The sequence below is a fragment of the Aphelocoma coerulescens genome (genome assembly GCF_041296385.1).
Source record: "Aphelocoma coerulescens isolate FSJ_1873_10779 chromosome Z unlocalized genomic scaffold, UR_Acoe_1.0 ChrZ, whole genome shotgun sequence".
NCBI classification, from domain to species: Eukaryota; Metazoa; Chordata; class Aves; order Passeriformes; family Corvidae; genus Aphelocoma; species Aphelocoma coerulescens.
In genome coordinates this window covers 58,756,231-58,770,287 of record NW_027184085.1, presented here as the reverse complement: position 1 = coordinate 58,770,287, position 14,057 = coordinate 58,756,231, and the positions used below count along the sequence as shown (strand labels likewise).

Genomic DNA, 14,057 nt, shown 5'->3' with positions numbered 1-14,057 from the left:
GAGTAGTTCTATTACTTGAAATGGGAATCCTGAGGAGGTTCACAAATCCATATAGTTTAGGAAAAATGTTAGAACAACAATATTTTTGCAGTCTAGCCTAACTGCTGAGAGAAGGTGGGAGGATAAACTGATGGAGGTACTCTAACATAAGCTAGTGAAACAAGAAGATGAAATTCAAAAACTGTGGGAAGACTTCAGGCAATACTTGTCAGCTCCCTTAGTACCCTCTTCTTTTCAGTGCTCTAAAGAAAGTCAGCTGATTAGTTTTACACCCATCTCTTCTTGTAGTACCTCTGGCACTGTACATGTACATGTATACATGTGAATGTTTACTCTGATTAGCAAATTTAGTAGTTCCTCTTTTTTATGTGCTCTTTTTCTATGCAGAGCTTGTACTTAATTCTTCTTTCCCATGCTCTTCTGCTCCTGAAAACCCTCTGGAGATATTTGAGTAGTGTAAGGTAAAGGCAGTCCAAGATGCCCCAGTAAAAAATAATCATCACTAAATGAAAATGGGTTCCTCTTTGAGTACACAACATCTCTTATTGACGATGGAGGTGTGTAAGTGAATTAGTGCTGGTGACTGTAAAGCTGGTTCTGTGATCCAGGGTAATATCCTCCCGATACTGTTGTCTGTTTTGAACAAGTCTAAACCAAGCTGAAAAGAGTCTGTTGGGGGAAACCTTTCTCTGTGATGCTTTAAATTCCTTTTGCTTTACATGATTGGAAGAGTTCATATTTCTCTATTGGGATAAAACTTCTTTCCAAACTGTCAAGTAGAAGAATTTAATTTCTGTTGAGTTTTGCCTTAATTCAGGTGAGGAACTTTCAGTAACTGGTAATATTAGTATTAATTGAGATAGTTTTCTTACATAACATCAGTTTTTTTACACAGTTTAGGAGGTAATTCATACCAAGCTAAACCTTCTTATACACAGGAGTGTTTCTCAGACATCTAATTGTAATGCTTATTTATTGATTTGATTCATTAACTGCCATGTGCTTTAAAAGTTGTTTTTCTGCCTATGATTCATATCTCTTCTCTTGATTTTCTTTTTCACAGAGTGGCAAATCCAGACACAGTTCTCTAAATTTCTCTGTAACAGCTGCATGTAGTTACATGTACATCAAGTAAGTGTAGTACTTCTGAGCAGTGTTCTCCTTGGTATTAATAACATACAGAAACTACTGTGATTAAAGCTTTTCTGTGCTTGGGAACACAAGTTAAATTTCTTCTCAAAACTTGATTTTTCCCTTGTTCTTTCAATGTATTACTCTTGGACTGAAGAAAGTAGCTCAAAATACTCAGACCTGCATTTTCATTCATAGCTCTTTAAATATTTTCTTAAGCAAACTTTTTGCCTATATTTACTTGAAAAATGCCTAGTGTAGAGGTAATTCCAGCATGTTAGTATTCTCCTTGTTTCTTTGACTATGTGCTCCCATTTTTTCAGAATAATAGAATGGACTGGATTAGATGGGACCTTCAAAGATAGTTTAGGCCTAATCCTTGCCCCCATAATCATCAAGGACATGTTTCAATAGATGGTGTTGCTCAAAGCCCCTCCAGCTGGTTTTGAACACTTACAGGGATGGGACATCCACAACTTCTCTGGGCAGTGTGTTCCAGAGTCCCACCCTCATGATAAAATATTTCTTCCTTATACCTAGTATAAAACTACTCTCTTTCAGTTTGAAACCATTTAACCTTGTCTGGTCATTGTGGACTCTAGTAAAGTCATTCATCCTTTCTTTTAATCCCCCTTTAAGTATTGAAAGATTCGCAAATGTTTGCCCCAGAGCCTTTTCTTCTCTGGGCTGAACAACCCCACCTCTCAGCCTGTCTTCATAGGAGAGGTGCTCCAGTCTTTGGATCCTCTTTGTGGTCTCCTCTGGACTCCCTCTAGCAGGTTCATATCCTTCTTATGCTGGGGCCCCAGAGCTGGATGCAGCAATCAAGGTGGGAGTAGAGAGGCAGGGTCATCTCCATGGACCTTCTAGCCCCACTGCTTTTGATGCTTTTTGATGTCTTTCTGGGCTGCAAGGGCACACTCCCATCTTACATCCAATTTTCCCTATTTTTGTTTTAGATTCTGTTGCATACACTTGACCATATTTACAGCTCACACCTCTGTCAATAATCTGTGCACCTAGAACATTACAGAAGGGCAATAGCTTGTTCCAGAAAGAAAGAAGGGAAGGCTCTATAATGAAAGTCACAAGCTGTTCTGCTTTAAGTCCCACCAGTCCGTATTCTTTTCAGGGAAAGTTTGCCTAATATTATGAAAAAAAAATGCATGGCCTTAATCCTTTTGGAAAGACTAGTAAGGTGAGAACAGTGAATGCAGTCATGTATCTGTGACAGGCTCAATGGCTTTGATTACATCCCAGTGCATCCCAATAAGAAGTTTCAAGGAATATTTTATTTGTGATTTTTCACTGTTTAGAATGACAAGCAAGTGAAAGGGTCTCATTTCCAAAAAGAGATGTTTTTAGCAAATGCAAAAGAAGATACAGTTTGCATGAAGCTTAATTAATTTAACATTTAGCTGTGAAACTTCCAGATAATTCTGGTATCATGAAAGTGTTTAGGAATTTCTGAGAAAAAAATGAAATCTACGTTAGATTTCTAGATGATTTACATAGAAATGTGTCATCTATTGAGATCATTAAAAAGAAAAAATAGTTGAGTGCAGGGTACTACACCTTTTAGAGGAATTGGACTTTTTCTCTGCTTACATTTAGAAAATGTATTTTTAGATTGTTTCTGTATTTTTATAAGTATTACTTACTTTGATGTTTTCTGGTTTGTTTTTTTCCTTAAAACTTCTGTTTATGTGTAAACATGGGAAACATTTGTCAGCCATGGAAGCGAGCACTTTCAGCCCTTACATGCTTGCTTGGGTAGCATATGTAGATTGGGAACCTGTTTTTCAGAGGTAAAATTATGGAAATTTGTTACTCTGCTGCAAGTTATTTGTGTAGCTCAGAATGAAATTCTAACAGTAACTCAGAATAGCAGTTTAAGCACCTCCTTGTGTTAACTACAACATCTAGCACTAGATAGCTCTAAGGAAGTGTACTTTGTCAATAGCCGTATAATAAGGAAATTTTACAAAGTCCTTTGGATAACAACTTTTTCTTGTTTCAAATTCATTTAACTTTGCTAACGTTACTTGCTGAAGAAGATGACAAGTTACAGCACACTCCAGGATGTGCAGCTGTTTGCCTTACTTGCAAAATAATGAATATATTTGTTGTAGAGACAGTGCAGGGAGACCAGTCTGGGTGACTGATACTTCTTTCCTTACTGGAGAGCTTGAAGCCAGGAATCTGGAGCTGTTGAGAGACTGTTTCAGATGGTGCATGTTAAAACCAGCATAAGCTTTTTCAGTCACAGACTGAAACCAACTCTAATGCTGCACTCATCAGCTGCTTTCACTCAGATTCTTCTCTTTCATTGTTTTTCAAATAGGAACTGTAAAAAAACCCCCTCACTTCTCAAGCTTCTTTCCTGAAAGAAGAAACTAAATATATAATATTTGAAGCCTGTTAAAATAATTTTTAACATGGCAGAAGTTGAGAAGTATCTATGACTTTACTAAATGATTCTTTATTTTTAATAAGAAGATAGATTTAAAGAGATTTAACTTAGAAAGTTAAATTTATAACATCTAGTTAATCAGAATCAAACTCATTATGGGAAATTTTCCTGCTTCTTCTGACAATTTTAAAAAATAATACTAGTTTTCTGGATCTAAATTTCACTGCTATTCTTCAGTTAATATTGAATGCTATTCACTTTGACTCATAGAAAATGTTTTCTGGTGTTATATTGCTTAAAGCCTTGGCATGATCAGTAAATATTTTTTGCTAAAATTTATGCTGGTAGCTTGAAATCACTTGACAGAATTTTTGCCTTTAATAATTAAGACATCCCCTAATTCTTTTTGATAAGATAAAGTTTTTTAGAAAGAGCATTACAGGTTTTGCCCTGTTATACACTCATACCAATTTCGTTAGGCCAGTGGTGGTGGCTGTGCTTTAGGAAGAAATAGCAGGAAGAAGCCTGCCTTCTGAATCACAGGTGCATCTGTAGCAAGCATTTGCATCCCATGTTGTGGTAAACCTAGTTTTAACTCTGCACAGGCACTTTCACTCTTTTCAGAGGTAGGTGGGGGATTTGCTCCAGTGTTGGGGGCTTCCAATACAGTTTTACTTGTCTTGCGTCTGGCCTGTTCTCACATGTTTTCATATCATCTTGTGAGCTAAAATAATTCTGTTACTTGCTATTCAGACCTTGGATATTTTCAGAGACTGGGGTCTTCTCTGATGAGTGTGCTTGTTTAAAGAGTAAATACGGCAAACTCTTCTGCCTGCTGTGCGCTCCTTCTCTTGACTGCTGTGCTCTTCCTTTGCGATTCCCATGGTTTGAATCCTGCTCTCCTGAACACTGTAGGCAAGTGCATGCTTTTGTTTGCAAACATACATACACATCTGTCATAAATAACATCTCTAGGTGGAATTCTGTCTGCTGGAATCACTGCTGATGATTTTTCTCTTCTGTTCTTACTAGAGAGACAGGTGGACTCTTCTGCTAAGCCTTTTCTTGCTGCCACAGGCATAGGTACACTTTGGCATTAACTGTTGTTTTATTGTGGCAGCATTTCTGGTACAGCTTGGAAGAAGGTTGGACTCAATGATCTTTTAAAACCTAAATTATTCTAAGCTTCTAAGACTAGTCATCAACATGCAGGCTCATGTGGCTGCATTACTAACTGATTCTTGTGCACACTATTAGGAAACATGTGGCAAGACATGTTTTTCTTCATGCTTAGTTGTGACAGCTGCTCTGAGCAATGTTTGTGATGCTGTAGCAGACACTTTTGGAGCTCAAGGGCATATGGGGCTGTTAGGTCCTGGGTGGACCTGGTGAGGTCCTGGTGCACAATTAAAGCTGTGAAGTGGTAACTGAAGCAAAAAGAGATGTGGCATGTTTGGTTCATTCACTTTCTGTATGTGACAAAGTGTACAGTTCCTCAGCAAATGTTGTCAGGAATCAGCCATTTGAACTTTTAAGAGCCATTGTGGAAAATGTCTGGTCCCTGGTAATTATCCTTGTTTCCAGTGAAGGTTAAACACTGTTCTCAGCACACACTGCTGAGGTAGCTACTCATCTAGAGCTGGCCTGAGGATGAAGAAGGCCCAGTTTAATAAGATAAATAGCCAGAAGGAGAGAAGCTCGGTGATGTTTGTTTAGACATACAGTGTTTCGTGCATCAGTAGGTGTTGAGATTGTGGGTATGTGAGCCTCAAAGGAAGCTGTGGGGTGAATATTGTGCTGGAGAATTTTGGGAATGGTTTTGGAGTTATCTTCTTGCCCACCTCCACCATGAGAATTGCGTGCCATGCAATGAAAAAGGTGGCTGATGAAATGAATGGGATCAGCCACCAATGCTGACAAGCAGGTTTGATGCAATGGCATCCATGCTGGGGACATTGTCATGATAGGCTTGAATTTGGGTCTTGAGATGGTCAAAATGCTGTCAGGTTGGGTGAAGGGTGGGTAGAGAGAAACAAATGTGGTGCACTTAGGGAAAGGGGTTGGGGGCTGGTAACTGTTACCAAGTGTGCATAATGCCTGACTTGGGAATTTTGTAATTGTAATGGGAATTTGGACTGAGAAATAGGGCACACAACAGAATTATTTTTCAAAAAGTGTGTTGTGTGAATGTTGTTACAAATGCAGGAGCCCCTGTGTAATCAAGCAGCACAGGATTATGCTTGACAGATACACCAGTGGAAAGGTAGCTGCAGTAAAGGACTGCATAACTGAAGGAAATACTGTGAGCTAATAAATTTTCAGTCTCAGAACAGGAAAGAGATGATCAGAACAATTTTTTGACCTATGTGGTCTCTAAATGGTTAAAGAATTATGATACTTACATGACTTTGGGTACAGGATAAAAAACAACGCATCCTTAAGCCCACACATTTTATGCCTGTAGTGAGTTTCTGTAGAAGAGTTGAAACTGTGCTTTATTGTTTAACCACATACCAAGTGTCTGTGTCATCCTTTGTATGCATATGAGTGTCTTGTATGTTCCACTATTGTTGTCTTATCTTTTTCGGAGCAGTGACAGATTGGTGGATTTGTCATCATCTTGTGGCACAGGACCTTTCCCTTTTGTTTTCAGTTGATGGTATCCTCTCTGCTGAAGGATTCAGGTCAGTTGGCACTGATTTCACACCCCTTCTGCTGCCAAAAATGTCATGCTGTCCTGTTCCCATGCTTGTATTGTTTCCTTCCTTGTGTCAGCAGAAACGTTCATGTTCATCAGAATGAGGAACTCAATAATGAGATCAGTTAGCCTTTTTTATTTTCCCCCCAGCAATCTTTTTCTGTGAATCAGTTCTTCAATCTGATGTGTTGTACAGCTAAACAGATGCTTTTGCTACCACAGAGAGCTCTCAGGCTGGGTGAAAGGAGAAGACAGAGTGGGTATAACATGTCTGAGGGTTGGGAATTGTGCAACCACTTCATTTGGAGGCAATGCTTAAAAGTTTGTGTTCATAAAAGTCTCTCAGTCTGATTTTGAGCTTGGATACCCACTTCACTGAAATCAGCCCTGCCCTGATCTGTTCCTTTTTTCCTGTGTCTGTTGTCTTTCTCTGTTAAGGATGCCTCCCAGCTTTGTGGGAGACATCTCACAAATGCTCACAAATTTTATTGAGCCAAGTTTTATTACTGAAGTTTAGATTAAATATGTTGAAAGATTTAGGCTTCCCAAATTGTCGGAGAAGGCTTCTTCTAGTCTGCTATTCCCTCTCCCAATACTCCCTGCTATCGTTTTTCCTTTAGCAATTCCACTGTCCAACCTAGGCATTAATAGTCACCTAATGTTGTATATATATAGTTTTCCATATAATATCTGAATTGGAAAAGGTAATAGGTTGTTTTCACATAACCCACTTTTAAGATCGCCATTTCTAAGTAATGTTTCAGTTTCTTTAACCTCGTTTTAAAAAGCATTCCATAACCTGGAGTGCTGCTGTAAACCAAGAGGCAGTAGTAGATGGTCAGATCACTTTTTCACTGTTTCCATACCCCTTTATTGTTTGCTATTTTGAAGTTTTCCTAAATTACAGATATAAATTATTCAGCTTTAAATCAATATAATCATGATCTGCATATGAGAATTTAAAGGAAATTTTGTAGAGTGTTTGGATTCTGATATATTTTTAGGAAGGGTGTTTGATCCTCTCTATGTCAGTTTTTGAAGTATGTTTTTTTTGGATCATTCAGTACCTGATACACCTTAGCTTTGTTTCTCAAACATTAACTTGTATACCTGAATAAACTGCCTTTGACTAAGGCTTATGATCCGTAACGTTTATGTTGGGCCACTGTAGTGTGTGGGATTTATTGTGCCACTTGTCACAGTGAAGTGAGAGATTTACCTTGCAGAGCAGGGGAGTTTGACCCAGCAATGCCTAAGTACAATGGATGTATGGAAAACAAAAGATGCCGGACACTGAGGGTTTTTTCCATTAATCTTAACCATTTATACAGCTGTGTCTAATGATTAATTTTGTAGTTAGCTCTTATGGATATCCGTATCTCATGGTCAGCAGTGCCAGGGTTGCATTGCAAGATGTGTATGAGAAGGGCTGATGTAGCATCTGCAATCCACGTGTGTGCATCGTGTATTAGAAACCCTTTGCTCCATAAACATCTCAGTAAGTACATGTGTAGCTGACACACATGTGCATGTCAAAATATTTTTGTGTTTCTACTAGCAAATATACAGTTTTAAAAATATTCTTCCTTGGCAGCTGTTTAATTGTTTCTGTATAGCTTTTCAATGCAAGTGGAAAGTCAGCGTATACGAAAGAAGGACTGAGATTGTTCAACATACTTGTATGTTAAACTAACGGAGGAAAGCTGATAGTCTTAAATCCTAATTTGCTGTCTCTTTTTCAAAATACATGAGAAAGTTAAAATATTATTTCTTAAGCTGGTTAGACTGAATACTGAGTTTTTGCTGTAGTTCTTCTTTGCTTCTCTCAAATCCACAGTACAGAACGTGATTCAAAATAGCGTTAGTTGTGATAGAGATACTTCAACAAAACAGGACAATTCACAGAAGCCAAGATGCTGCAACTTTCCTCCCTATTACAGTTGTATTTAATTATCTGCTGAACCAGAGTGCTGAAGACATAGATGTATGATTTTACTCTTCAGAATTTTTTCCAACTTCTTCAAGAGATGCTTGAAGAGTACGTTGTTTAGGGATTTATTTTTTCCATTGACATAAATGAACAAAAGTAGATATTTTGATTGACTTATAAATTAATATAACTTTTTTTCTAATTTCAGGTTCACTTTTACAATATAAACAGATAAATCCTATTTTTATGCCCCTTAACTATATTTGTTTGTAAATTAAAACAAATTATTAGATGCTGATCCTTAAATATTTAAAATAACTTTCATCTAGTATTATAATATTTAAGAAATGCAGATGGGTTGATACAGGGACAGGATGCAGCAAATAATAGATAATAGCTTTAAAACATGAAAAACTTGCACAGATGTTTCAGTAGTTCCCATGTAAATCCTTTAAGTAAATGTTGTAATAAATCTTAGTGATTGATACGCTTGTCATCTGATATTTACACATCATACAAGCTAAAAGCTTTAACTTAATCAGTTATGAAATGTATTTCCCAAGTTACAGATTTATGAACTTTCAAATATGTCCCTAATCCTTCCTGTTTATGTTCTTCTCTATTTTTATTTGTAAAATCCGATGCTTTCTCAAACTCTTTTGTGTTGCACGTCCCTGTCTGCAATCCGTGCCGTCTCTGCCTCTGATGAATCCTGAACTGCAGGTGGTTGGGATAGTGGTTGGAGGCAGCACCACTTTAGATATCTTGTGCTTTTCTTGCTTTTGGGCACCGTTGAAGGCAGAGATCTGTGACAAAACTTTGCTCTGGCCTGGTGTAGCTGCTCCATGTGTTCACAAGTGAGCATTTAGCGTGAGGAAAGCTTTTAGCTGTGTTCTGAGTTCATAGCACCAAAATTTGCTAATGCCTATTCTTCACTGGTAGGCTTAATTTTCCAATCACCCACCCAGACCCTTGCATTCGTTGCAATGCATTAACTGGGAGATTTCTAGTACTGTAAGGAACATGTGCTTTTTTTCTTAATGAAGAGCCTAATGTGTTCTGAGGTTTCAAGGCAGGGTGAGGAAACTGCAAAGGAAAGCCTGTCTCCTGGCAGTTTTTTCTCCATTGTCAGCTAGATGTTGACTGAGAGCTGACTTCTCCAGCTCCTTCCTTCGAGGGCAGGTAAGATTAACTCAGAAGGTGGTAGAGCACCTTCTGGCATTGAGAGTTACCCTTTCTGGTGATTTCCTCATTCATGTATGTCAGCCTCACCCTTAAAAAGTTTAAAATATAAATTATTTTTTTAATAGTTTAAAATTTATTTCTTTTAATTATCTCGTAGCTTATTTGTACTCATACAACCTCAAAATGCTTCCACTTATACAGGGACATGAAAGCATGCTCTGTTCTCCATCTGCTGCAGAACAGTGATTTCTCAAATGGTGATTTCTCACCCTCCCCCCCAGTCAAGGGTGGCTTACACCTCCAGCATTTGCTGCTACCCAGGCTTTGGGGCCTTTCCCAAAGTTGTTGAAATGTATGGTGACAAGTCTGAAGGCTCTGACAAATTCTGTGAGGCTTTCTTCTGGTATCTGATTGCTACAGAAATTGGGGTAGCAATGTGCCACAAGCAACGAGTATCAACATAGTCTATCTAAATAAAACCCTTGGAAAGCACAAGTTTCACATGGTTTTACTGCTTAACTTGATGGTTTCTTCTTTATCCATCTTGAACTCACTTGATGCTATTGACTATGAAGAATAACTGATAGTTTTAATCTGATCTTTTGGTGAAAATCTGTATATGCCATGGTGCTTGTGATAAAGTTTGTATTGCCAAGCTACTTCACAGGTTAGCACACCAAATTGAAATTGTTTTATATTCAACTATTTGAATATAAACTATTGAAATAGGTTATATTCACTAGACTTAAATGATTAAAGTAATTTCCTTTTCTCAAAGAAGTAAGCTGACTCCAATACTCTTCCAGAAGATCACCTTGTTTTGAATTTTCACTGCAAGAGGTGCTGGAGTCACAACAGCAAGGATAGACCTGTGCCATTGAGGAGTTTCCCTTCATTTTCTGTACTGTCTCTGAAAGAAGCTAAGCCAGAATTTAGCAAATGCTGCCTTTCTTACTTACTGTTATGACCACCTGTACTTGTCCATATATTCAGGAAAGGAAGCAGCACTGTTGCTTATAGAGACTGTCTTCCTGTCTTTGCCTCCAACTACATCTCACCACCACATCTTTGGACTCCTCCCAGAAAGGATGTGGTTTTTTCTTCTTCTGTTCTCTGTTTGGACACAGATTGTACAATTTCCATTTTGTTGCAGCTGTATCATGATGAACATCCCTTCTCAGGTTTATGATACAGTGGAGTGTGTGATGTCATCAGCTGACACACTGTCTCATGCCGGATTCTACATAAAATGATGCAAGGCATCAGCACTCCCTGACAATAGCTGTGATTGCTGTCCTGAGAATTCTAAACTCTTTCTGGATGCTGCAGGGCGAGACAAGGTTTTTTAGAGGAATGACCCATCCAGATTTGGATTACGTGGAAGTTGCTCTCCCTAGCACTCTTGGATGGTTAAGGCTCAGCATTTCTGTGTACCTCTGCACAGCAGCTCCATGGAGTATGGAGGGATGTCTAGCATTTTCCCACTGCGAGAACAGCTGTCATGCTTTAGTGTTGATAGTCAACAGCCATAATATATCACATAAATAGAACAGTGAGATCTTTCTCCTACGTAGGGAAGTCAATGACTTCTGGGAGGTTGTCTTACAAGATAACTCAGTTTGGTTAAACATCTGGGCTGCTAATGAGAGAAACAGCATAAAAGCTGGAAAAAAACCCCAGAAACTGAAATAAGAAGTCCTAAGCCTTACCTTTCTTTTTTACTATAAAAAGTAGTGGCTTTTCAGTTTCTGAGCCTATGGATTTTTAGCACCGCAACTGGATGCCTTCCCCCTCTCTCAGTCTGAGGTATTGTAGATACAAAAATGCTGCTAGCAAGGATTTTCTTGTTATTTTCTAAGTCCGTGAGAGACTTTTCTCTCTCACAGAAGAGGTAGCAGGGAATGTAAACAACCAAGCCACCTGCAACCTTGAAAAGTCTTGTTTATGGTATAGTAGAAAAATATTTTGACAATGGATGTTTTAGGATTTTAGCCAATCACCCCCAAGGGGGGGCTGGTCCTTTGTCCAATTAGACTATGAAGAAAAAAGTCTATAGAAGAGTTTGTAAAATAATTAAATAAATCAATCTTGCTGCACAATTCCTGCCTGCTGGATCTTCTCCTCCTCCTCCTCCCTATGGCTGCGGGACACGGTGATATACCCAAGGGCCCAGGCCTGCGGTAATAAGGTATGAGTTCCTACTGAGCATTTCTTCCTCATCTTCAAAAATACTCAGAAGTCTTGGGAGTACTGGGACAGCTTCCCTTCCCAAATGCTTCCTCTTGTCAACTAGACAGTTTCAGCCCCATTCATGTGGGGCTTTCTCAGCCCCATGAGGTGCACTTGTTAGTTTTAAACACAGGGCTAGCCAATGCATGGCATGGCATGTCTTCCTGTGAGGCCTCAGTTGAGCATTTCCTGTGGTCAGGGATAGTGTTTCACAGGGTACCTTCGACAGGCATTGGTGTCTTTCACAAAGGAGCCTTTCAAGGTCGCAGCCCTGGGCAACCTTGTTTCCTCTGGAGGAGAAGGGTGTGAGCATGAATGAGCACTCACATGAAGGACATGTGAGGGCTGTTTATTGATAACTACAGATAATTCCAGATGAGTTCCTTATCTGTATTCACTGTCCTCTGTCGTTCTGCCTCAAGTGTTGTCAACTGATTTTGATATTTAAAGATTGTAAACAAACCAAGAATACAGCAGTAGGATCCAGCTACTTGTGTCCTCCTAGGGGGAGGAGATGTGAGCACTTCTGCCCCAGCAGCTCCAGTCATGCTTAGTCATAATGTGAGTGGACAGTATCTGTTAAAGTATTTTTACCATAAAGGTATTGGTTACTGGTAACAAACATTTAGGAATACAGCAGAGATGCATTTGAAAGCACTTTGTTTTGTGGATGAAGTGTGCATGTCTTAGGACTATTTCTGAACAGCCTACCAGGTAGGCAGTTGTTTAATACTGCTGTCTTATTTTGTACTAAATCAAGGTTTATGCAGACCAGAATGATGGCACAGGCTTGTCATGGGATACTGAATATATTCAAGCTTTTAGCCTAAAACTAAATTACTTAATTTTTGTAATGAAACTGGTCCCAAAAACTTTGTAATCACTAAAATGTATATAAAAGTAGAAATACATATTTCAATTAAGAGGGTATTAGGTATCACAAATACAGTTAGACAAGAGCCTTATGGGTGCCTTCACAGATCTTAACTGTTGATGGTTTTTGTCACTACCTGGACTTTATCTTTGATAATGTTGCTAACCCTTTTTCCTTTCCTGGAGGTGTATCAGACACTTTGATCAATAGCTTCCCTCTGGTTCAGTGCAGAAACAGATACTATTTGTTGGGGTTGGTAGTTCTGCTGAAATGCAGAAGATACTGTTTCATTTGTCTTATTTAGTCAAAATAACATTTACATCTAGTTTGAGTTTTAGTATAAACCATCTGTGAATAATTAACTTACCTGTACAGCCAATTTTAGAATAGACACTTGTAGTTACAGTGTTTTTACTCTATGAAGCCAGTACTAGGTCAAATGAAAAATCTGTAGCTTTACTGAGGATTTTGCCATAAAAATTTGGGGAGGAACAAAACTCCTGTCTTACTCACCAAGGGATTTCAGCAAACAGCCCTGGGTCAGATGTCAGCACCCTCAAAAGAGACTGGCCAGTTTACATGGGATTCACAACCACCAGCAGGTGAGGTAAGGACTTCCCGGTCATCAGTAGAAGTTGACATGTAGTCCTCGTTCCTGTCTGGGGAGAGATGTCCCTGGAAAGGTAATACCTGTGTCCCGCAAAAAAATCGTATCCTGGACCTCTGAAACAAGACCTTTCTGTGAATGGAGGTTGTTAACACATGAATTTGGAGTAAATATAATTTGGGGGATTTGTTTTTTTCTTTATATAATGGTGTTATAAATAGTTTCAAGGTGATAAAAAATTCTTACTTCAAGTCTCACACAACATCAAGCATTTCTAACCCTGTTCAGTTTTGGTTTCATTTAGAAACCAGTTGGTAAGAAGGCATAAGTAGATTTGAGTTAGAGATCAGATAAGATGAGCATAAATCTCTGTGGTTATCAAATACATTACTTTCTTGCAGATCTTTGTTGCACAAACATGATTAACTGAGTGGTTTCTGGTTTTTGTTGTGCACTTTGGCCTGTGTACATCTAATTCTGTGAAGAATTTTTCGTCTGCATCTAAAAGAAAGAGTTGGCTTTCATGTGTAACACCCTTCAAAGGATAAATATTCATAGATACCACATTTCAAAGGATCTGGAAGAAATAGATAGACAGTACATATCCCGAGGTGCTCCGTGTGTGCATGGTCAGTGAAGGCTCTGCAGAATGTGTCGCCCAGAGTCATGCAGGGGATGCTGACATTTGTTACACCTTATGACTTTAAAATGCAACATTTCATGCTAAGTGTACTTGCATGCTTCCTAAAAACTAGAAACAAAAAAATGTATCAGGTTCACAAATCTAAACCAAAGCAACAGTGTTTGTTGTCAGTCATCACAATATACCAGTTCTGAGTAGTAATTTTTTTTAAAATTACATTATTTTTCTTGAATTTTTGTATTTAGACAGATTTCTTTGTCTTAAATGCATATTTTAGTGTAGTAGTTAATTTTTTTCACTGTTTACCCAGTCATTCACTATTAAGTGTTTGTATTTCAGCTATTTCT

General features: G+C 38.5%; 1 protein-coding gene across 2 annotated transcripts in view; it reads left to right on the top strand.

Annotated features, from left to right (window-relative positions):
• TNFAIP8 (TNF alpha induced protein 8) overlaps positions 1–14,057 on the top strand; it is a 59,273-nt gene that overhangs the window by 12,186 nt on the left and 33,030 nt on the right. The window contains exon 1 of one of the 2 annotated variants that reach the window (XM_069002055.1): positions 11,458–11,545. The exons of the other annotated variant lie outside the window; for it this stretch is intronic. The gene's annotated coding sequence lies outside the window, so the exon portion shown is untranslated. Of the gene's footprint in view, positions 1–11,457; positions 11,546–14,057 lie in introns of those variants that run through there. 2 annotated transcript variants of the gene reach the window in all.